At 39.3% G+C, this 24,152-nt stretch overlaps 1 protein-coding gene across 13 annotated transcripts in view; it reads left to right on the top strand.

Annotated features, from left to right (window-relative positions):
* NCALD (neurocalcin delta) overlaps positions 1 to 24,152 on the top strand; it is a 370,180-nt gene that overhangs the window by 92,935 nt on the left and 253,093 nt on the right. For 8 of the 13 annotated variants that reach the window (XM_025450975.3, XM_025450978.3, XM_035712638.2 and 5 more), the window contains exon 2: positions 21,646 to 21,698. The gene's annotated coding sequence lies outside the window, so the exon portion shown is untranslated. Of the gene's footprint in view, positions 1 to 18,180; positions 18,238 to 21,645; positions 21,699 to 23,005; positions 23,035 to 24,152 lie in introns of those variants that run through there. The other 5 variants (XM_049093290.1, XM_049093293.1, XM_049093291.1 and 2 more) reach the window with 2 other exon arrangements.

Here is a 24,152-nt window from a genome sequence, read left to right as displayed (position 1 = left end):
TCGTCAAGCATCCAGGAGATCCTACAAGATGGGACCTAATATGACCTCATAAGTAGCATTCCTGTGAGTGGCACCATTTCCATCTTGTCATGGGAAATACACAGGCATCCTTTCTGTGGATGAGCTCTGGGAGGGCAGGCCGGCCCAGATTCCAACACGGCTTCCTCTCCTTGAACTCATGTTGGCAGCTCCAGTCTACCTACCTGGAGTATTTTCAGTTCACCATGGCTTCTATTAATGCCAGAATCACAGTCAAGCTCTCTGAGTGGTCCCGTTGAATTGCCCTTTACCAGGCTTGAAGAAAGATTGGAAACCCCCACTCCTTCCCACATGTTAATGTACTGCTCTCTCCAAATACATCCTGCTCACAGATAATTTTCTCAGTTACTTTTCTCTCATCTCTGAATTTGATATTCTTGATATTCTCTGTATCTTCTAACTAGTTTGTGGATGCTAACTTTGAAATTCTGTCTTGGGTTTATTATCTCTAAACAGAGAGGGAATTTTCCATTTTGATGTTCTGTTACGTATATAACGAATAGATGAAACTCTCTGAGGACTATATGTACTAGTAAGCCTAGGCCAAGCTTTGCTAGGGCAAATTATGCTCTCTAGGGATATTAGCAAGGAATTCCTCTCAGGGAAAATAGACTACTTCATAGACCTTACCAGGAGGGAATGACTTCTACTAAATGGTTTCAAACCCACCCTACCATAGTAGGTGGTTGGATTTTTTAATTAGAAAAAGGAAACATTTTTCTTTTATCAAGATATCAATGGTAATTGGATGAGAGTAGCTGAGGCATTTCCTCTTGATTGTGGCCTTTTGTGTTTAGACTGGTTTATTATTCCAGCCTTTCATTGGACTTCCAGGCTGTGCCAAGTGGAGAATTTAGAGCTTGCAAATCAACCAGGGTGGCAATTTTCATAAAGTTCAAGCTGCTTTGACTTTCTCTTTGAGCTCCACATGTCTGCCTAGAGGTCTGCATTCCTTGTATCAAACTGGCCTTTTCAAGAGCCTCCTACTCTCTTTCTAGGTCAGGGGTCATTACAAATAAGTGGCTCCAGGCCATACATGGCCCACTTGTGAGATGTTTGTTTGGCTGTTTTGTTAGATCTGCACAGTGTTTTGAAAGGCAAGTCATCTAGGCTTGCTCATTTTAACTTACATTGCTCCTGTGTGCTAATTGCACAAAACCTGCAGGCATTTGAACTTTCTTACCTCTTTTTGGATCTCTTAGGACATCTTCCACTGCAAATGAAGGTATACTCTCTGAAACAAACCTCACTTATGCAATTGAGAGATAAGGCGAAGCACTTTCAGCGAGAGTTTTCCATTTACTTTCTCAATGACTGATTTGTTGTGGGGGAAGAGGTGTGGTGTACACAAAGAAAAGGACACTGGGCATGCCTCTCTGTGTGCCAGGAGGGCTGCACAAGTGAGTGTCAGACACAAAAGGAGTATTTATTACACACACACACACACACACACACACACAGAGCGAGGATTAGATATTTACTCAGATGCTCATACACCCCCCTCTGCCCCACCAGACACATACCAGGAGTACTTTAAAGCTTAATTTGAGAAATTAGTACACAGATAAGGGTTTGGTTGGTGGTGCTTTGATAGGACAAAAGCCACACTGAGAAAACATACCTTTAATACTCTTGGGTACTCTTTGAACTAGAAAGTTCCTATTATGAGCCTGTCTCTGTGGTATGAAGGTGAGGACACCTTGAACAGCCCCACTGACACAGCCACTACTGTCTTTGTCACCTACTGTCCTGTCACCAAGTCGGCAGCACCTCGGGAGGCATTGCCAGCCCTCCTGTGCCCACCCCAACTGGCCAGAAGAATTCAGGGAAGATGCTTTTAATGGCTTTACTGCTACCATGATCACTTGGAAGGAACACCTATTGGAGCTGATCAACACGGCAGCACAGCCCAGGCAGCCCTCCTGTGCTCTAGGATGTACAGGGCACAGGCTGTGTGAGTCCAGGTGCAGTGGCAGGAACCCACTTGCGTCTGTGTCTCATCTCAAATCCGGGATTCTAGGAAACCAGAATTGAAACAGGCTTCTCGGGCAGCGCGGGGGCCCTCAGCGGTTTAGCGCCGCCTACAGCCCGGGACCTGATCCTGGAAACCCGGGATCGAGTCCCACTTCGGGCTCCCTGCGTGGAGCCTGCTTCTCCCTCTGCCTGTGTCTCTGCCTCTCTCTCTTTCTCTGTGTGTCTCTCATGAATAAATAAATAAAATCTTAAAAAAAAAAAAAAACCCAAAACAGGGTTCTCTTTATAAGGCTACCTAAGGAAGCCATCACACTCCTGTTTGCCCCTGGATCTGTGATCTACTCAGGACATCAGCTAGAGGGTGGAGGTCCATTCTTCCCCTGCTTTGGGTTACCTTTCTCCAGGATAACACATGAGCTCACTGTTGTGGAACCTTTTAAAACCTTAGGCTAAATTCTTGCAGCATCTCCTGTTGGGAAGTAAACAAAGCTAACTTTGCTTCCCTGTGTGTTTAGATACTACCACTAATAGCAATGACACTAAACACGTATCCTGTGCTTACCAGAAACTAAACTTTATATAAAATCATTTAATCCTCACAAGCCCCTAGAGGGTAGGGATTATCATATCCCTGTTGTACAGGTGAGGAAATTGAGGCACAGAGAGTTGAGAAACTGGTGTGAGCCCATGCAGTGAGAAAGTGGCAGAAGAGAGTAAAATCTAGGCATCCTGGCCTCTGAATCTTTGTTCCTGATCACCACTAAACTCACTCAGATTAATGATGTAAAACTCTGATGAGATTGATTTGAAAGTTAAATCATCACCAAACTGTTACATAAATATCACTTATTACTCTCCTTGAGGATGAATTTTAGAGATGTGAATTCCTTCTGAAGAGTGGAAGTATGAGAAAGAATATTAGCAGCACATGTTCTGACGATGTCACAGTGGTCATTGTATTAGTTTTCTGTTGGTGTGTAACAAATTATCACAACATAAGAGCCTGAACTTCATAACAAACAAATTTATTATCTTACAGTTCCTGAGGTTTGGAGTAGAGCACAGGCTAGCTGGGTCCTCTGCCCAGGGTCAAATTAAGGTGGCAGCAGGGGTTGTGATCTCAGAGGCTCAGGGTCATCTTCCCAGATCACTGGTTGTTGGCAGGATTCATTTCCTTGAAGCTGGAGGACTAAAGTCTGTTTTCTTGCCAGCAGTTTGCTGAGATCACTCTCAGCTTCTAGAGACCATAATCTAGTTCCTTGCCAAGTGGCTCCCATGGGTAGTTTGCAACACAGGTGTTTGCTTTCTTCAGTTCAGCTGGAGTGCATCCTTCTGACTTCCCATCTCTCTGGTTGGCCAGGATAGAGTGGCTCACCCATCACCATTAGCCATGTCATCTAACCTAATTGAGGAAGTGGCTATACCATCATATTTATAGGTTTCACCAAACTCAAGGGGAGGGAATTATACAAGGTGTGTATACCTGCGGGTGGGAATCTTGGGGGCCATCCACAATTCTGCCCATTATAGTCATTGTGGTTTTGGAGCCCATGGGAGGATCTCAGCAACATTGCTAAATGAATTGTGAGAACATTGTGAAATGGGTTACTAATGAATATGGATACGCCACCAAATACAAATAGTACTTCTGCACTATTCTGGTTAAGTGCCGCAGAATCTGGAGCCCTTGTACTTTGGGCTTTTAGAGGCTTCACTGCCATGAGAACAATCAAGGCCACCAAATAGCCAGTGGTGAAAATTGCCCAGGTAGTTGATGGACTTGATCCTAGTGAAAGTTGAGGCAGCAGCTCTTGCAGGCTCATGGACTCGTCCTATTTCTTCCAGACTCTGCAAGCCCCATACAGAGAATTATGCAGTAAATGTCTCTTATCTAGGGCAGAGATTGTTCTTTGAGATAACTACTGCCTCTGTGCCACCAACCCATAGGCAATGTTTCCTTTCCTTACAGTGTGGACAGTCTGTGTGGTAAGGTGCTGGTTTAATTTCTGTCATGTTCCACTTGCCTTTTTCTTGGGGCAATTTAAATCTCAAAAGTGATTCAGTCAGAAATTAGCATGGAGGAGCTCTAGGGTCTGAGTCTTACAGTAAGGTAAAGACTGGAGATCCTGGTGAGTCACGGGGCAGAAGGCTCAAGAGTAAACAATCCTATCCTCACCTGACTGGGAATTTTGTTTGTGAAGTTAAATATCTCTATAGATATGTAAACATAGATGACTTAGGGGTGAGGTGAGGAATAAAAACTCTTTATTTGGACACAGGTTGGGTGCTTTGAAACTAGGTGTTGAACTAATAAAAATCTTTTATTGATAGAAAAGGTTATTTACAAAGTGCTATCAGTTGAGGTCAGGATACTTTATTCTTTAATTTTCACAAAGATTTATTTATTTTTTAAAGACGATTTATTCATGAGAGACGCAGAGAGAGAGGCAGAGACATAGGCAGAAGGAGAAGCAGGCTCCCTGCGAGGAGCTGGATGTGGGACTCAATCCCAGGACCCAGGGTCAGGACCTGAGCCAAAGGCAGACACTCAACCACTAGCCACCCAAGTGCCCCTGGTTTTCATGAAGATTTAACAACAATAATAACAGCAACTGTATCTCATGGTCAAGTAGGATGTAAATATGTGCGCAGCACTTCAGTTTATTCCAAGGAATCATGTTCAAAATTGGCATTAGCCTATCAGGAATACTTAAATGAGGGTGCTGAGAGCATTTTTGTATTTTAGTTATAGAATGTAATTAATATGTTAATTGTAAAACATGAAATTGAAAAGATAGAAGAAAGAAGAGAGTAAAAATGCCCATAATTCCAATAAGGGCTATTGGTATTTTGGCATACATGGATGGTATTTCATACATATATACAGATACACAACAATTTATTAACTTCATTAAAAAATTATTACACATATTCTGAGATTTTGAACAAGATATTAAATATCCTTCTGTAGTACAATGATATGATAGTTAAGAGTATGAAGTCTGGGATCAGATCGGACTGCCTGAGTTTGAATACTGCCTCAACATTACCTGATTTGGTGGTCTTGGGCAAGGTGTTTAACCTCTGTGCCTGAACGTTCTCTCTGTAAAATGAGGACAATGCTGGTACTTATATAATAGGATTATAGTAAAGATGAAATGAGTTTATGTATTTATAAGTTGCTTAGAATAGAGCCTGCCACTTAGTAAATATTGTATAATGTTTGTTTTTATTAATTTTTGCACAGAGTTCCTTCTTCTGGGTGAGGTGCAATTTATTGAATCTATCATCCATTGCTTGATATTTGGATGTTTTCAAGTTTTTATTATCACAAATTATGAAACTCTTATACTCATTTTTAATGTGTTCATTTTATTTTACTCAGTTAATTAATTTTTAATTGATTTATTGTCTTACTGAAGTATCATCGACATACAATATTATATTAGTTTCAGGTGTATAATGTAGTGATTTGATGTTTATATGTATTATGAAGTAATCACCATGATAAATCTCATTACCATCTGTCACCATATGTAGTTTTTACAATATTATTGATCATATTCCCTATGTTGTGCTTGACAGCTCATTGAAAACAAATCATTTCTTTAGGCTGTATTCCAGGAAATAAAGTTTTTGGACCAATATATATGAACCTTAAAAGTTACTATTATTTATTAGCAGATTTATCTTCAGAAAGGTTGTACCAATGGACACTTCCACCTGCTATACTGAGAGTGTCTGTTTCCGCTTACTTGCCCTTGTTGAGACAAAAGTAGTGGCTTATGTTCTTTTGATTGGCATTTCTTTGATTATGAGCTAGATATTTTTCCATCTGTTTATTTGCAATTTATATTTATTCTTTACAGATTATTACTTCCTGGATTTTACTTCTTTTTACATTTTCTTTTAAAGTAACATTGTTTCTTATCACAGACCTATTGAATACATTTAACAATGATGAAGATGAAGATGGTGAGAATAGTTGTCTGAGGTGTCTAATGCATACCATAGAGGCAGCAGCCTCATGAGGTCAGGTTTTTGTGCCAGATTGGTCCAGCCTCTGATCTATCATCAGAGATATTTTGTCACAGTGTCTCTGTTCTTCAGATTCTTCATTATTACTGTTTTTTGGTTATGCTTCTCTAGCAACAGTATAAATTTGTAGTATAGATAAATAATGTATTGTGCAGATTATTCAGGGAAGGGTTGCCATGAATGCTTCTGGCAATACTGCCAAAATGAGATCTTGCCTCTGAAACTTCAGAAATCATTTTGAACTGATAGGTTTTTGTCAGTGACATTTCATTAGCGAGTTTTCGTCCTTTCATCATGGTAAATATCATGACTACCTGGAAGAGAATCTTTTGGTTTATTAAATTTCTAAGTAGCCACCTAATGGGAAACTGTCAGTAATCCCGTGAACATGTGGTGAAATATTTATTTTTAAAGCCTGGATGTGCAACAGATCTCAGGCACAAGCAGGATTCACTATTTTAATTAGTTTCTGAATGCTGCTACTTCCCCTCTGGCTACTGGCTGCACTGTTGATGAGTGTTGGATATGAACAACAGTTGATATTCTCTGGATATTCTCCATGCAAATCTTGCTGTCTCACAGCAGGCTAAAACATACCTGATAAAAACATGTTTGTAACATAGCACGGAAAGATGTAAACTTTGGAAAATGAAGGGAACGTGCTCTGTTCTGGATCAATGGGTAGAAGTCCAACATTTTAGATTACTGCAAAAAAGAACTTTTTTTTTTTTTTTTTTTAAATCACACCAGAGGTGCCCACCCATAGTGTGGCTCAGCATTTAAAAACTGTCACTGGGGGATCCCTGGGTGGCTCAGCGGTTTGGCATCTGCCTTTGGCCCGGGGTGTGATCCTGGAGTCCCAGGATCGAGACCCACATTGGGCTCCCTGTGTGGAGCCTGCTTCTCCCTCTGCCTGTGTCTCAGCTTCTCTCTCTCTGTCTCTCATGAATAAATAAATAAAATAAAAAATTTTAAAAACTGTCACTGGGATTCTTCCAGCAGAGATCCATTGACCAAGAAATAGAGGTTACTGAATTTAAAATGGAAAAATGCACAAAGATAAACTCAAAATGGATGAAAGATCTAAATGTGAGACAAGATTCCATCAAAATCCTAGAGAAGAACACAGGCAACACCCTTTTTGAACTCGGCCATAGTAACTTCTTGCAAGATACATCCACGAAGGCAAAAGAAACAAAAGCAAAAATGAACTATTGGGACTTCATCAAGATAAGAAGCTTTTGCACAGCAAAGGATACAGTCAACAAAACTCAAAGACAACCTACAGAATGGGAGAAGATATTTGCAAATGACGTATCAGATAAAGGGCTAGTTTCCAAGATCTATAAAGAACTTCTTAAACTCAACACCAAAGAAACAAACAATCCAATCATGAAATGGGCAAAAGACATGAACAGAAATCTCACAGAGGAAGACATAGACATGGCCAACATGCATATGAGAAAATGCTCTGCATCACTTGCCATCAGGGAAATACAAATCAAAACTACAATGAGATACCACCTCACACCAGTGAGAATGGGGAAAATTAACAAGGCAGGAAACAACAAATGTTGGAGAGGATGCGGAGAAAAGGGAACCCTCTTACACTGTTGTGGATGTGAACTGGTGCAGCCACTCTGGAAAACTGTGTGGAGGTTCCTCAAACAGTTAAAAATATACCTGCCCTACGACCCAGCAATTGCACTGTTGGGGATTTACCCCAAAGATACAAATGCAATGAAACGCCGGGACACCTGCACCCCGATGTTTCTAGCAGCAATGGCCACGATAGCCAAACTGTGGAAGGAGCCTCGGTGTCCAACGAAAGATGAATGGATAAAGAAGATGTGGTTTATGTATACAATGGAATATTACTCAGCTATTAGAAATGACAAATACCCACCATTTGCTTCCACGTGGATGGAACTGGAGGGTATTATGCTGAGTGAAGTAAGTCAGTCGGAGAAGGACAAACATTATATGTTCTCATTCATTTGGGGAATATAAATAATAGTGAAAGGGAAAATAAGGGAAGGGAGAAGAAATGTGTGGGAAATATCAGAAAGGGAGACAGAACGTAAAGACTGCTAACTCTGGGAAACGAACTAGGGGTGGTAGAAGGGGAGGAGGGCGGGGGGTGGGAGTGAATGGGTGACGGGCACTGGGTGTTATTCTGTATGTTAGTAAATTAAACACCAATAAAAAAAAAAAAAGGACATTATAAGAAAAAAAAAATAAAATGGAAAAATGATCCATGCATTCAGCTGAATCTCAACTCTGAGATTTTACAATTATGTCAATTAAAACATTTTTTTAAAAAATCATGAGACTACTTATCTAAAGCTGTCAAATTCATAGAAACTGAATTTTCACATAAAGTACAATGGTGGTTCCCACAGGTGGTAGGGAGGAGGAAAAGGTAGTCGTTATTTAGTGGGTAGAGAATTTCAGATTTGCAAGATGAAAAAATTCTCGAGATCTGTTTAACAATGTAAATACTTTACATTACTGAAGTGTGTACTTGAAAATGTTTAAGATGGTGAATTTTGTGTTGTATGTTTTTACCACAACAAAAACAAAACAAAACAACCTTGTGCCTACTAAGTTTTGCCCTAGGGTGGGCACTGTAAGGAGCACAGAAATATAAGGCAAGACAGTTCCTGTATATAGTTGGCTTACAGTTCAATTCTGCTGTTAGAACCAAAGTGGTGGCACAGGAACCCAGGCACCCACATGAGCCAGTCATCATGTCATCATTGCTACTGCCACTGCTTCTCCCTTCTTGTTTTCCATTCTCTTGCTAGTGCTTCAACTGAGAGAACCCAACAGGCAGTCAGTTGGTAAGTTAGTCTGAGAAGTGTGGTATGCCATCAGAGGATGGTGCATGGAAGAGAGAATGTGGAATTGAGCAAAAGCAGAAACTATTAGGCACAGTCCACCCCTTTGTCCCTGCTGGACCATACACAGCATTCTACCCCCATCTAAACTTAGACAACAACAACAGCAGCATTCTAATGCTTTTGTGGATGCTACTATCACTTTCACAAATGAAGGCATACTCACTCTTTCTCTGATGAATGAGATACAAAAGTTCCACGGTCAATGCATCCATATTTGGGTGATGTTAATTTTGTTCATAGGTAAGCCCAAATCTTATTTACTTTATAACCTGGAAAACTAAATTGTACAGTGAACTATCAACCAACATTCCTTATATGATATAGGGAAAAGGAAAAGGGGGAAAATGATTTCTATACACAAAATAGGAACAAGGGGATGCCTGGGTGGCTCAGTGGTTGAGCGTCTGCCTTTGGCTCAGGGCGTAATCCTGGAGTCCCGGGATCAAGTCCCACATCAGGCTTCCTGCATGGAGCCTGCTTCTCCATCTGTCTATGTCTCTGCCTCTGTCTCTCATGAATAAGTACATAAAATATATTTTAAAAAATAGGAACAAGAAGAATACAAAAGAAAAGTCATGCAGTTGCTACAGTTCTCACTTCTGTAACTGATCCTAAGCTATAATTGATATAAATGTGTATATATATATATATCTGCATATAGACACAGGATCTACATATATGTAGGTCTATATTTATATCTGTATATTTTCCTTATCCATTTCTATGTTTCTCACTCCTTAAGTAGCCCTTTGCTTTGTAAAAATTCTTTTTCTGCTGGATTGGCACAAATCTTTATTCCTGAAGAGTCTGTCCTTAGATATCTGTCCTTTATTGGTCTGGTAAAATCTTCTATTAACTTTACTACTGGACATGGAAGTAATAAATGGAATCCCAGAGGATCCTCTGGATTACAGACATGCCTGTATTGTTCAGCATAAAGCCTATTTCATCTTGATAATTGGGATCAATCACCCCAGTTCATACAGTAAAACCTTTCTTTGTCCATTGGAGTCTAAAATGACCAGGGGAAAACACAAATTTGAGTTCAGTAGAACCATTCTTGTGCCTACAATGGAAATATTTTCCCTTGAAAATGAATAACTCTAAACCAGCAGAGCCTCAAATCTCAGAGACAGGAAACAAAATTGTGATTAGAATATTTGTTGTAAAAAGAGCAAATTCTCCAACTTTAACCTTTGGTTCCCAGATTTATGTATTCTAGGTATGGAAGAAATAATGTCCTCTATGGGCTGTTGATTCAAAGTGTATACTACATTCTGTAAGATAGTGTCTTAAAGTTTCAAGATGTTATCTCCCAGTGTACTTGAAAACGTGACATAATTGAGCCTTCAGTAGTTGCTTTCACCATTCTGTTAGGTCAACTGCTCCTGAACAATGGAGTATGTGGTAAGACCATAGAATTTCATGTTCATAAGCCAGTTGCTGCACTTCCTTTGTTGAAAAATTGCCTTAGCCAGAAGAAATGTGAGGGGAATTATGATGGAAAGTAAGGCATTGTCTAAGTATGTGAATGGTGGTGCTTGCAAAAGGCAAATCCATATCCAGAATATGTTTATTCCAGTGAAGACCAATCTTTGTCCCCTCCATGATGTAAGGGAACTGGTGTAAGTCAACCCCCTCAGATGGCTAGCTCATCTATCAGGGCTCCTTGTTGGCTTCTGCTCTTGAGAGATTGAGTACTCAGTAATGGTGGGAGCCAGATTTGCCTTGGTGAGTCTATATATAACCTGCTTGATTGCTGCCATGGATACTCTTAAGGAGAAGTCCTTGGATAAAGCACTGGGGTAGCTGGGAAAATAACGCTCACTGACATTCTTAGAATGTATTACCTTGTCTACCTGCCTACTCTGTAGTAGATGCTCTGAGTATGCACATGAGATAGGGATACTTCCAACCCTTCACCCATTCCAAAGGGTCATCCATATACCTATTCCTCTGTCCTCCTTTTAATCAGTTTTTTAATTCTCTTCTTTCTAATCCTCTGACTGTCTGGCCAAATCATTAACCACTAGTTATGAGTAAGTATAGATTTGTGCTTCTGGCCATCTTTCAGTCTAGACAAAGTGGATATCCAGATATACTGTTCCACCAATTGGGAAGATTTTCTTTTTCCACTGTATTTCAGGGAGTGATGATATATAATGGAGAATCATCTATAAAGCATGCCTGAGTCTCTTTTTCCCACTGTCAACAGGGAACTCCACTATTACAGGGAATTCCTCATGAAGTCATTATGTGTAGGTTGAGAGAAAGCATTGTAGGGGGCTGTAAAAATGTGAGTCACCTAATCATGCAATTTGTTTGTACCTTCAGGACATGCTCCAGACCCATCTTACGTGTCACTTTCACTTGGTGACAATGTGGCTACACTTACCTGATTTTATAGCACGGTGGATCAAATGACAGAGTTAGTTTATCTTGGGTAGTTCAGGTCATGTGGTCACCAAGAGTCCAAAGCCAGGAGTCCTACCTCCACAAGAACCTAGGAACCAGCTTTCAAGGGTAAATATCAGTAGCTGTTTCTCAGAGGGAGAAAAGTAGCAGAAAAAGGCTAATTTTGTTCCAAAATGTTAATATTCTAAGTTGTAATTCATATATAGGGCTAGCCCCTAGACTGTTACACCATTGCTTCTTGTACATAGAAGATAGGCCGCAACACTTTTCGGGATTACAGGGAGGTTCATTGGGAATGGAAGCCACAGAATTCTATGTATCTATGAACATATTTTTTTCAAGTTTTCTTAGTTGAACTATGTTCCTTTTTAGTTGATTTTTTTTTCTAGTATTGATCATGGAAATGTACTGAGCGAATTTTAACTCACCTTCCCCCAGTAGGAATCATTATTGCCTTATTTACCTATCGTACCTCCCCCAAATTTGGAAAATACCAGGTGGTTCTTTAGATGCTTTTTCATGCTTCTGAGGAATTTATTGGAAATTTCTTTCTTCTTTCTTTAAATTAAGCAACCTTATTGTAAAACAAAGCACAGAAAGACACCCCCTTTCCAAATCAAATATATAGCATAATAAATGTCCATAAGGCAAAATATTTATAATGACCATGCCATTCAGGAAATTGAAATTTTCTACCCACTCCAGAAGCCCTTTCCAAGTGCCCATTCTCAATTGTAGTCCTTCTACTTTCCTTTGTGAATGACCATTATTCACTTTTATAGCAATCACCCAAACATGTATCCTTAGATAATAGCTTTTAAAAATATTCACTCATTTAAAAAATTGGTGCACCTTTCTTTTAATATAGATTCCCACTCCATCTTTTTCTTTTCTGTATAGTTTAGGTGTGAATGTATCCAGTCCGTTGACCTGTAGTGTTTTTCATACTCTGGATTTTGCTGATTGTGAGTCTTTTTTTTTTTTTTTTAAGATTTTTCATTTATTTATTCATGACAGACACACAGAGAGAGAGAGAGAGAGAGAGGCAGAGACACAGGCAGAGGGAGAAGCAGGCTCCACGCAGGGAGCCCGACGTGGGACTTGATCCCGGGTCTCCAGGATCACACCCCTGGCTGAAGGCAGCACTAAACCGCTGAGCCACCGGGGCTGCCCTGATTGCGAGTCTTGATACATTTTACTGTGTTCCTTTGTCTTCTGTATTTTCTGCAAGGTTGATTTTGAGGTTCGACCAGACTCAGATACAGTTTTTTTGGCAATATTAGAGGAGTATTATTCCATCAGGAAGCATATAATATCTGTCTCACCCCTCTTTTTGTAAAGCTAACAATTGTTGATGCTCAATACTTAAAGGACTTACTTATTTATTAGGATTAGTAAAATGGTGATATTCTAGTTTAGGCTATTTTTTTCATTTATCAGGAGGAATACTTTTATAAAAAATTGTTTCCCTTCCTCTATTTTTGGTCACCCAGTGGTATAGTTCATATAGGAAAGACAAGAAAAACATTTGATTATTCTTCTTTATTTATCAGGTTTTAAAATAATGAATTTGTCTCCTTTCATCCTCCAAAGATGTATAGGCATGTGTGACTTATGGATGTAGGCATGTTCGATGGGCTGCATTTAGTGGCAATTATCTTTTTGAAAGCTCAAAGCCCAGTGGCAGCCTTTTAAAATTGGCTCCTCTTTACTTTCCCCAGATGTCCTTGTAGATATAAAACTCCATGGATTGAAAATTTAAGAGTTAGTTTCTAGATCAGCCTTTTCTTCATTCATTTATGAATAGTTTTTAAACAGGGCACACCCTCTATAGATAGGGAATATGTGCTTTCTGTTTACAAATACTCTAAGCTTTGTATTTAGAGACCAGAGCCCTAGCTTCCTGTTGGGCCATTCTCTCTGGAAATTAGATTGCTTTGCCAGTGTTGTTCACCTTTTCCGGGAAGATTTGGTATTAATAGTTTTCTCTGTAATGACGTATTCTTCTATGAGGCATGTGCTCTTGTCTAGTCAGATATCTGTAATAAAACTGAAAACAGTTGAAACATTGTCTTTTAATTATTCCCCCCTGAAATTCTCTATGTAATCCAATAAATATCTATAAATTAACCTTCAGGGAAAATTTAATTAATCTTATTAAATATGAGATTGCCTCGGGCTTTTTTGTGTGTGAGGTAGAAGAATTTGCATTAAAATTAACTTTGCCTTCAAAATGTAATTTCCCATCTTCAAAGAAAACTTATCACATCCCTCCTCTTTTGGTAGCTGCTTTTCCTTTAGCTCAAGTGCTGTGTTTTCAGTTTTCATCTTCTCAAGCTTGGACAATTCTGAACATTTAAACTCTCATTTCTGTTTCTGTGACACAGGCTTTCTGGCAATAGGGCTCCAAGAAAATCTGACAGAAGTAATACTCAACCCAGCAGACAAAATCAGAACTATCAACAAGAGAGAACAAAAGTGGTTTTAAAGCTTATGATATCAGTTACTGTGACAATTTCCTTTTGGTTTATATCATTCATGTTTGCAGACTGGCTAATATAAGTTTACACTTGTGGGTGTTCTTATTGTAGAAAACTGTTCAATAAAAGATCTTTTTGATTCTCTGGCCTTAAGTCTTTAGTTTGACATTCAAGGCCCTCCATGGCCTTATTACTGTCCTTCTCAAAAACCCTCAATGACTATTTGTTGCTTAATGGACTGAGCACACACTTTTCACTGTGGTTTCAATTTACCTCTCCAGGCTCGTCTCCTGTCTTTCCAATGGATACCTCTTCAGATCAGCTACATTAGATTGCTTCCATTTTCCTGGCATACTGTTATGCTTTACTACTTTGGCCTTTGTGCTTACAGTTTTTTTCCATTTGGAATGACCTTCCCTTCCAACTCTATGTACAGAAATACAATTATTGTTTAAGATCAATTTGAAAAATGTTGCTCCTTCATGAATTTCTTCTTGATTCCTCCAAAGGAATTACTTTATCCTACCTTTGAACTCCAAGCAATTTATGGATGGCAGTTGTTTTGTGTTATTTTGTTACATGATTAAATGAACATTGCTATTACCATGATTTATGTATTTGTCTAATATATCCGCTCAAGGGAGATAAATAGGATGACCATATATCCAAATATCCCTGAGATAGTTCCAGTTTTCCTGGGATAGTCCTAGCATCCTGTCTGTTAGCATCCTTTTTCACTATCAAAAGTATGTTCATTTGAATAATAAATTAAGTAGTCACTCTTAGAATAAGTTACTGGAGGATTGGGGGCTGCATTCATACCAATGTTTGAATCTCTGGTCATTTATCAGGAGGGGCAGTACAAGGGCAAAGAAGTTCATAGAAAGGAGACTGCCTGTGCAGGGGCCACTGTGCGGAGGCCATCAGGAAATGCTGAAGAGATTAGTTTGAGTCTTCCCTGTTCTACCCTCCTACTGGCACTGCCCAGAAGCTGTTACTTTTCTATCAGAAGCCTGGGTTCCCTGAGGGCTTCATAGACCATCTCAATATGAAAAGGTGTGGACATTGTTTCCCCCTCAGGTCAATGCAGTTAGAGCTTCAAAGGAGAATATTTAGTGGATACATAAAAGGGACTTTATTTCCTTACTTATTATTATTTCTTTTTCATTCCTTTTTATTTTTAAAATTGACCTACAGAGAAGTTGACAGAATAGTACATTAGTCACAGCTTCTTCATTTTGCTGCATGTGCTTTCTCTCTCTTGTTTGTTCCACAGATACACACATTGGATTAAGTTTGTGTTCAAGTGGAATTGATCTATAAATATGCACATTCTTTTTTTGACCCACTTGAATGTAGGTTAAGAACATCATGATATTTCACCCCTAAATACTTCCACATGCTTCTCCTGACAACAGGGACATTATTCTACATAACTGCAGTGTCATGATTATACCCAAGCCAATTAACAATAATTTCCAAATCACCCAATATATAGTCCATATCGAAATGCTCTTAAGCAGGTTTTAAGACCGGAAGCCATTTGATCCATTGTGCTTCTTCTACCTCTTTTGATCTTGCCGTCTCTGTGTGTGTATACAGGGTGTGTGTGCTTAAGTAATACGTACTGTAAACATGCAGTGTTTGAAATTCTGCCCCTTTTCTTCCTCGGAGAATTTTGCTTTTACCCACTCAGTTTCTTTTTCCTCTCCAATTCTCTAAAGATAGTTCCATCTTTGCCAGGTCTGCTCTTTGCTTTTTATAATTGAGTGATGGAGAATCTGAGATGAGTTAATGGGCTGGAGTAAAGGAAAGGTGGGAGGAAAAGTGGGTGCCTTGCAAGATGGTCCCAGGCTTTAGAAAGACCAAGGTTCCTCCCGATAACCCACCCGACCCAGTAGCTTTAAGATGTGGGGGCTTGGAGAGGAATGGAAGGAACTTTTACAAAGTAAGTGAAGCTCACAGTACCATGAGTTGGTTGAAAAACTTTTATTGTGTGCTAGGCACTGTGCTAGCCTTTGGAGGTAAACTTTGGACCTGAACCGTCTCTACTTCACAGAGGTAAGTGTCCATTGAGGGTAATGGGCTTAGAATGAATAACCACAATGATAAACATATAACCATCAGCCATGATTAGGTACAATAGGGAAAAGAAGAGTAGTCTACAGAATGTGTAGCAGAACCAGATTTTCTTTTGGGAGGTTAGAGAAGGTCTCTCACAGGGAGTCATATTGAACTTGAGACCCAAAGAATGAGTTCAAGTTAGGTAAGTGCAGAGTAGTTAGAAAAGGGCCTCCAATGTGTACAAATGGCTGCCTGGAGGAGGGAAGCAGACCCTCCAGAGGGCTGGTACAGCTGGTGCTGAGCAGTGGAGAATGGGGAGAGTATCAGGTGAAGAGAGAGGTAAGGGACAGACTGCGTTGGCTCAAGGGGGAATTTTCATCTTGAAAGAAGCAGAATTGTTAGATGGACCCTTTTGGAGGTGGGATGGGGAGGAGTTGCTTGATTAGAGGACATAGAGACCTGGATATCACAATCATTGGAAAACTATAAGCAGTGTGACAAGGCTGGAGCATGGAGTATGAGGGGGGGACAACATGTTGAAGTTTAAATCCTTCCTGTAAGTTACCCATTTAAGAGTGGGCCTGAGCAGGCAAATGACATATCAAATGTGTATTTGAAAAAGATAAATGTCAAGGATAGTTGAATTAATTGAAGACATTGAAGGCTAAAAGACCTTGAAATTGCCCACAGTAGATAGAGGGTGAGGGCTTGATCTAGGTAATAGAAGTAGGGACAGAGAATAGGAGACCAATTTGGTTATTGATGAGAGGAAGAGTATTAAATAATGTTCAGGTTCCTGGCTTGTGTGATAAGTAGAAAGGGATAGCCAGAGAATAGATGATACGTGCTAAGTGCTTGTGGGAGATCCAGGCTGATGTTAACCAAGTAACTGATTAATTAGTGTTTTCTGACACTGATGGAATTCTCTCTGAACATTTTTGATATGTTAGCATGGTATTTATTGAGAGTTGGAAACACGCAAGCTACTTATAAAGGAGTACTTATATTTTACAACTGACAGATTGCTTTACTCTGAATGGCTCATGACTGACTTATTTTTTTGTATTCGAGAGACGTTTGACTTGTCACGGTTTTGAAAATATGTTATTTTTGGTATGTTTAGATGGTGGTTTTTCAAAAACAGTTAAATATTACAACTAGGCTTGCTGCGTTTTGTTTTTTCCCCCATTCAGTTTCCAATTAAATATACAAGTATAACATCTGGCACTCTTCTTTTTAAGGACTCTGAAAAAAGAGCTGCAAGGATTAGACTTAGCACTTGACAAATCATCCAACTGTAATATTTTCATCTAGAGTTGAGTCTGAAGCTGACTGAAATGGCCATGTCAGGAACAGTACTGTGTAATGTCACAGAGGAGCCACTTAGGAGTATTCCTAATATGGTCGGGGCATTCTTGAGATGCATGGAATAGCCCATTCGTATGGTATCATCCAAGATGGGAATGCAGCCATAACGTGTCAAGTGACAGGATCCACAGAGCACTTCTTTTCTGTTATTTGTCAGACTTACAGCCCCCTTGGCTGATAATGGCAGTGCTTTCTTCTTTCTTTGCTTCATTTTTCAATAGCAAATCCTTGGACTCTGAACTGGAAAGTCCCTTTCCCGCTTGAAAGTCATATATTCTTAGAGTTGGAAGGGACGTCAAAATTATCTTAATCTGAACTCTGGCATTTTTGCACATGAGAAAAATGAAACACAGAAAGGTTAAGCAATTTAGCCACAGTCATCCAGACAGTTATTGAATTCTCCAGCCCACCTACAGTCGCCCTTCCAAATGGGCAGAATGGCAGCCTCCCTCTTTCTTTTAGTTTATTTGCCAGAAGTTTTTTTCACAGTATGGCACCACTTGGAAATAGCCTAATTCCTCTGAAAGGAGAAATGACATGTTTTACTCAGAAAACTTATTTTTATTTTTTTCCAAATGGGTTTTTATCCTAACCCAGTGTGACTCCCCTCTTCTGAGAGAGCTTTCACAGCACTGTGTGACACCTCTCTAATGGCCAGTGCTGCCCAGTTGGATGTCTACAGAACAGTTACAGCAAAACTCCATGCATTTTAGAGCATGGCATTGCCTCCAAATTCAGGAAAGCAGAGATGCTAGAAACTGGTCAGCACCTTTGCCCGACTCCTTGGAACAGATGATACTGGGAACTTCCCTAGAAGCAACCATTTTTCAAAATGAAACTTTTGAAAGGATCCTTGATTCTTGCAATTAAAAATCTCACACTTGTCTCATAGGACTGAGCATCCCTGTGACTCCTGAGGCCTGTAGTCTTCGCTGCCACCGGAGAGCCAGTGTTGGGTAGGTGAGGTGGGACCTGGAGCATGGCCTAGGTAGGAAAAGTAGGAAAGATTTGAAAATGAGTTTGAGTGAGAAGAGGGAAATTTACTGTTTACCATCTCAGCTTGTAGGGAAAGGATTTGGGAGCCCTGTGCTCAGGGAACATATGTCTGCTCAGTCCTTTCTCTCTTAACAGAATAATCCTCTGGGTATGGGGTTAGGGGCAGAAGCAGGTGGTAAGCATTGCTCTGGCTCTGTTGTCTGTGTTCTGAGACTAAGTGCTGGGGTTTAGGAAGCCAAAAATCTTCTCTGCCCCTGCAGGAACATCTCTTCTGTGAGGTGATGGACACTACAGGATCCTCCTTCTGGAAAAAGGGAGGGTCTCAGGGGATAAGACGAGGAGGGGGAAACATCAATTACTAGCTCCAAACAGAATCCTGCTATATTTGTAAGAGCTCAGTTAAAGGAAAACAGGGACTGCTTAGTGCAATGTTCTTAATCTGAGCTGTTTCCAAGAGCAACAAATGAGTGCTGTTATCTGAGCTATGCACACAGAATGATGAGAAAATGCATCCTGGTGGATTATCCTCAAATCTTTGGAGTAAACAGAATTTTTCTTCTTACTGTAGCAAAGCTTAGTTCTGTACCAAAATGGTCGTAGAATATTGGAATTCTATGGGAACACAGAGATGATGCGTACTGGGTCTTCTCCGTCTTCCGAGGTCTAGTCTTGCCCCTACTCCATGTTGTTCTGAGCCCAGGGACAGGGATCTCCAAGGATCACACCAATGAGTTTATCTGCCCTCTGGCTTCCCCTTGGATTTGGCCATTAGAAAGTATCTACTTCACTATTTGTTGGCAGTTTCCTTAACCCTGTCCAAATAACCCCTTCATTAAAACTCCATTTGAGTGTGTAATCTCTTTCTTCCTGGGACCCTGAATATGACTGTTTTACAGATGAGGAAACTGGCTCACAGAGAGGCCCACTGGATTTTCCGGTGGTATCTCTTTTCTGCTCCTTTTCCCTGCATAGTTGAGCATTCATACATTGAGACCCCAAGACCCTGAAATCCTGGATTGGGAATGAGGGAACCTCTGGCACTATAGTTTGGTCTGCTCTAACATGATGGCACATTTCTAAGAATTTTCCTTTTACTTTAAGATGGTGTTCTCAAAAATGGTATTTTACAGGTATATTCCTATAATGGAATAGTGTTTGGCCTAAAAAGAAAGAAATCCTGTCATTTGCAACAACATGGATGAACCTTGAGGGAATTATCCTAAGTGAAATAAGGCAGTCCTGTGTGATTCCACTTACAAGAAGTATATTCAATTATACAAGAATGACAAGTTCTAGAGAACCTGCTATACCACGTTGTGCCTCTAGTTAACAACACTGTATTATATGGCTGAAAGTCTGTTAAGTAGGTAGATCTCTCTCATATCTTTTAATCATACACACAGAATAAGAAGGAAAAAAAAGTATTTTAATAGGCTAAAAAGCAATTAGGGAGAGGACACACCTTGGGAAGGACTCTGTCCATGAGGGCATGGCTGGACTAGTGGAAAGTTGAGAAATGCCTTCTTACTCCATGGTGGAAGCACCAATGCCAAGGCCTGGCTGGAGGAGGGTGGCTAAATTTATCCTCTACCCCTCAGCCCAGTGCCTAGAGCACCTATCTCCCTATTTCAGTGTGTGACAAGTCAAAATTTCTGGTTATGCTTTTGACTGTGTGTGTGTGTGTGTGTGTATATGTGTGTGTGTGTGTGTGTGTGTGTGTGAGAGAGAGAGAGAGAGAGAGAATTTGCATTCTTCCTTTTATGAACTTTCCTAAATTATCTGAAGAGTCTTTTTTAACCTCTCGTATTTTGTTGATTCTAAGACAAGTTTTATTTTTCTCACATTTTGAAACTCTGTTACCAGAATGTGTCTACAACCAAAAGCACCTTTTGTTGCAATTGGTCAGGTGGCAGTTGTGCTGTAGTTACATTGTCTGGGCATGTGTGAACTTGGTAGTTCTGGTAGCATGACAAGACAACTGCAACCCTGTCTTGTTTCAGTCAGCGATCCCTTTGAGGGATCTGAAAAAGGAATCTAAGTCCTAAGTGTTGACTGAAATCCTATGGCATCTATTAGTAAGATTTTCTTGCCAACACTTACGGAAAAGTATCAAAAGCTTAGAAGAAAATCCCAAATATAATACATGAGTTCTCTTTTAGGAAATGTTGCATTACTAAAGCTCTTGGTGGCAGAGAGGACAGTATTGTGTAGGAAAATACACTCAAATATGTGTCAAATATGATTCAAAGAGTGGCTTCTGAATGTGAATACCTAAACCAAAGTAAATTTGCATAGCAATTTATTCCACCCACTTTTTCATGTTTTCCTTTTATACTGATATGATAAAACTCAGGTCTTACATAAGTCCAGTAGAGCTCTTTAAATAAGTATGAAATAAAAATTCTAAATCATAGTGTTGCATCACAGTTTATTGTGCAGCCGATTTTCTTTCCCTTATCGCTATATGAAGCAGCATTGTCTCTTACAATCAATGAATCTTAATAATCAATGATATGTAGTAGTAAAGTAGAAAGTCTTTTAAATTGGCAGCATGAATCAAAAGATAAGTTAGAAAGTTAAGAAGTGAGGGATTAGTTTAGTAATTCTTTTATTCTATAAATATTTATTAAGTTTTACTGTAAGAACAGGCCTGGGTGAGGCATAAAGATATAGCTGTGAACAAAACAACTGTGATTCCTGGGCTCACAGGTAAGGCAAGATATACTGAATTAGTAGTTGCATGAATGATGTTACAGAAGAGTGCCGACTTCTTTGAAGTGTAAATGGAGAAACTTAAGATGGTCCAGCGGAGTAGATGGCTGACTGAGGAAGTAACACTTGAGTGCAGAATGGAAGGAAAGTAGGAATAAGTCAGGTGGAGGTGAGTGGGGGAGGGGAAGAGGTCATCCTAGTAGAGGAGAGAACAATGTGTATGAAAGCAGAGAAGTGGCAGGGAAGGAGAAGCTGAAGGAAGTACAGTATAGCTGGAGCAGAGATGAGAAACAGAGCTAGAGAAGTAGATGGGCATCAGATAATGAAAGACTTTCTAGGACATAATAAAGAAGTTGCCCAAAGTAAGAGGAAGCTGTGAAGGGGTTTCAGGAGGGGTATGGTGTATCATGGTTAAATTTTAGAATCATCTTTCTGGCTGCTGTGAAAAAATGGAATGCTATAGGTCAAGAGCAGATGCAAAGAACATGTAGTAGCCATTCTCACTTGATTAAAGGGAAGGAGATTAGGAGGGACAGAAGTTATCAATTATGCAGGAGAATCCTGGAGCAAGTGATAGTTCCCATCACTGGCTGCATTCCACATCATACCCTTAGTTCCTGACAACCTAAAACAAGAACTTTCTTTGTTTTTGACAGAGTGACTTCTTCTGACTTGAGCCTACAGCGTGCTTTGAGAAATCTGCCACCAGGTAAATACAGAACAAAAGTTTTCAGATTTATTTATTTATTTTAAAGGCTTTATTCATTTATTCATGAGAGATACATAGTGAGAGGCCGAGACACAGGCAGAGGGAGAAGCAGGCTCCCCGCAGGGAACCCGATGTGAGACTCGATCCCGGGACCCCAGGATCACGCCAAAGGCAGATGCTCAACCACTGAGCCACCCAGGCGTCCCAAGTTTTCAGATTTATAAGCCACACTTCTCTCCCAAGACTCCCTAAGACCTAAATTCAGCATCTTATCTTATCCTTGCATGGCCCTAGGAGTCAGCTGCTGCCTTATTCCCATCTTGTACATGAGGAAATTGAGGCACAGAGAGGTTAGGCAACTTTATTAACAAGCACAAAGATGTTTATCACAACATAAATTATAGTAGCCAAATGAAACAAAGAGGAGAGAATCCAAACATCTAACAGTAGTTAAATTGTATCAAATCAATTATGGTAGATAATTTGATGGAGATATTTTACCAATATTCTTTATCAGATTAAGAAGTTTCTTTCCTACTCCTAGTTGATTAAAAGTAAATTAGCTCATTATGCTAAGTGAAATAAGTCAATCTGAGAAAGACAATTATATGGTTTCACTCATATGTGGAATATAAGAAATAGCACAAGGGACCATAAGGGAATGGGGGAAACTGAATGGGGAAAAATTAGAGAGGAAGACAAATAAAACATTTAACCATGTTAAATCTGGGAAACAAACTGATGGTTGCTGGGCAGGGGGAATGGGATAACTGGGTGACCCTCATTAAGGAGAGCACATGATATGATGAGCAATGGTGTTATACCATATGTTGGCAAATTGAATTTAAATTAAAAAAAATAAAGAAGAAATGAAGAATAAATAAATAAATCTTTAAAAAGACTTTTAAAAAAGTAAATTAGTTCACCTGCACATTGAATTTTATTGAATGTTTTGCTAATCTACTGAGGTGATCAAATGATTTTTATCCTTTGATAAAAATTTTACTCATAGTAATTTACATGTATGGATTTTCAAGTGTTAAGCTATCTTGCATTGCTAAGATAAATCCAACTTGGTCAATGTACTTTATCCTTTCTGTACTCAGTGAGATGTAGTTTCTAAATTATGTCCTGAGATTGGCTAAAATTTTCCTGTCTAGTATTTTCCCTGTCAGGAATGGTTTTCAAAGTATTAGAATTACTGGCTACTTGATTGGGTGATGATACTTGACACTAAAACAGTCGGGGCATGGTGTTTTCTTTGAGGGAAGAATTTCACCTACTGTTTTAATTTCTGATTTATTTAGATTTTATATTTCTTCTTGAGTCAGTTTTGGTAAGTTTTGGTTTTGGCTATCTTTACAATTTCTGTTGGTTTTGTATACAGGAAGGGAATTTCTGAGTCTTGGAGTAGGTATATGTTCAGCTGTATCAAACTCTATCAAAGAGTTTTTCAAAATGTTTGCATTAATTTAAAAATTTACATGTCCATCAGGAATATGTGATGGTTCTGATTTTCCATATTTTTTCTAATACAAGATATTTTTTGTTTTGTTTGTTTGATTGGTTGTTTTTTTTATTAAAGCTCTGTTGGGGGATCCCTGGGTGGCGCAGCGGTTTAGCGCCTGCCTTTGGCCCAGGGCGCGATCCTGGTAGGCCCGGGATCGAATCCCACGTCGGGCTCCCAGTGTATGGAGCCTGCTTCTCCCTCTGCCTATGTCTCCGCCTCTCTCTCTGTCTCTCTCTGTGACTATCATAAAAATAAAAAAAAATAAAAAAAAATAAAAAAATAAAGCTCTGTTGGTAGGTGTGTAGAATCATATTGTAGTTTTAATTTGTATTTCCCTGACTGATATAGTTGAGTACATTTTCATATGTTAATTAACTGTGTACTTTGTTTTATGAAAGTCCCTTTCAAATCTTAAAAAATATTGAGGTGAATATTCATGTCTTTTGAAAAAAATTGAATTGTCTTATTGAATCATCTTTCTAATTGAATTGTAGACATTTTTAATAATATGTATTTTGGATTTGAGCTTTTGCTAGATGTATGTGTTGTAAATATATTCTCTTTTTCCTGTGGTTTACCTTTCACTCTCTTAAATTCCTTTAAAATGGTGCAACTGGTACAAAGGTAAAATGGCTTTTTTCTTTTGTGGTTGACACTATGTGTCCTATTTAAGAAATCTTGGTCTTATTCTAAGTTCAGAAAGATGTTTTCTGTTTCCTCCTGAAAGCTATATTATTTCACTTTTACATTTTGATTTATAATACATCTGAAATTGATTTTATTGTGTATGATGTGAAGTAGAGGGTCAAGATTAATTTTTCTTTGTGGATACAACTTGACCAAGCAGCATCCTTTTGTACAATTTATCTGTTTATTTATTTTGGTTTGGCCTTCTGAGGAATAATTAACACACAGTAAAATGCACTCTCTTGAAATTTATGATT

Source organism: Canis lupus, chromosome 13 (assembly GCF_003254725.2).
Source record: "Canis lupus dingo isolate Sandy chromosome 13, ASM325472v2, whole genome shotgun sequence".
In the NCBI taxonomy this organism is placed as follows: Eukaryota; Metazoa; Chordata; class Mammalia; order Carnivora; family Canidae; genus Canis; species Canis lupus.
The sequence above is the reverse complement of the archived record's forward strand: the minus strand, read 5'-3'. Positions and strand labels throughout refer to the sequence as shown.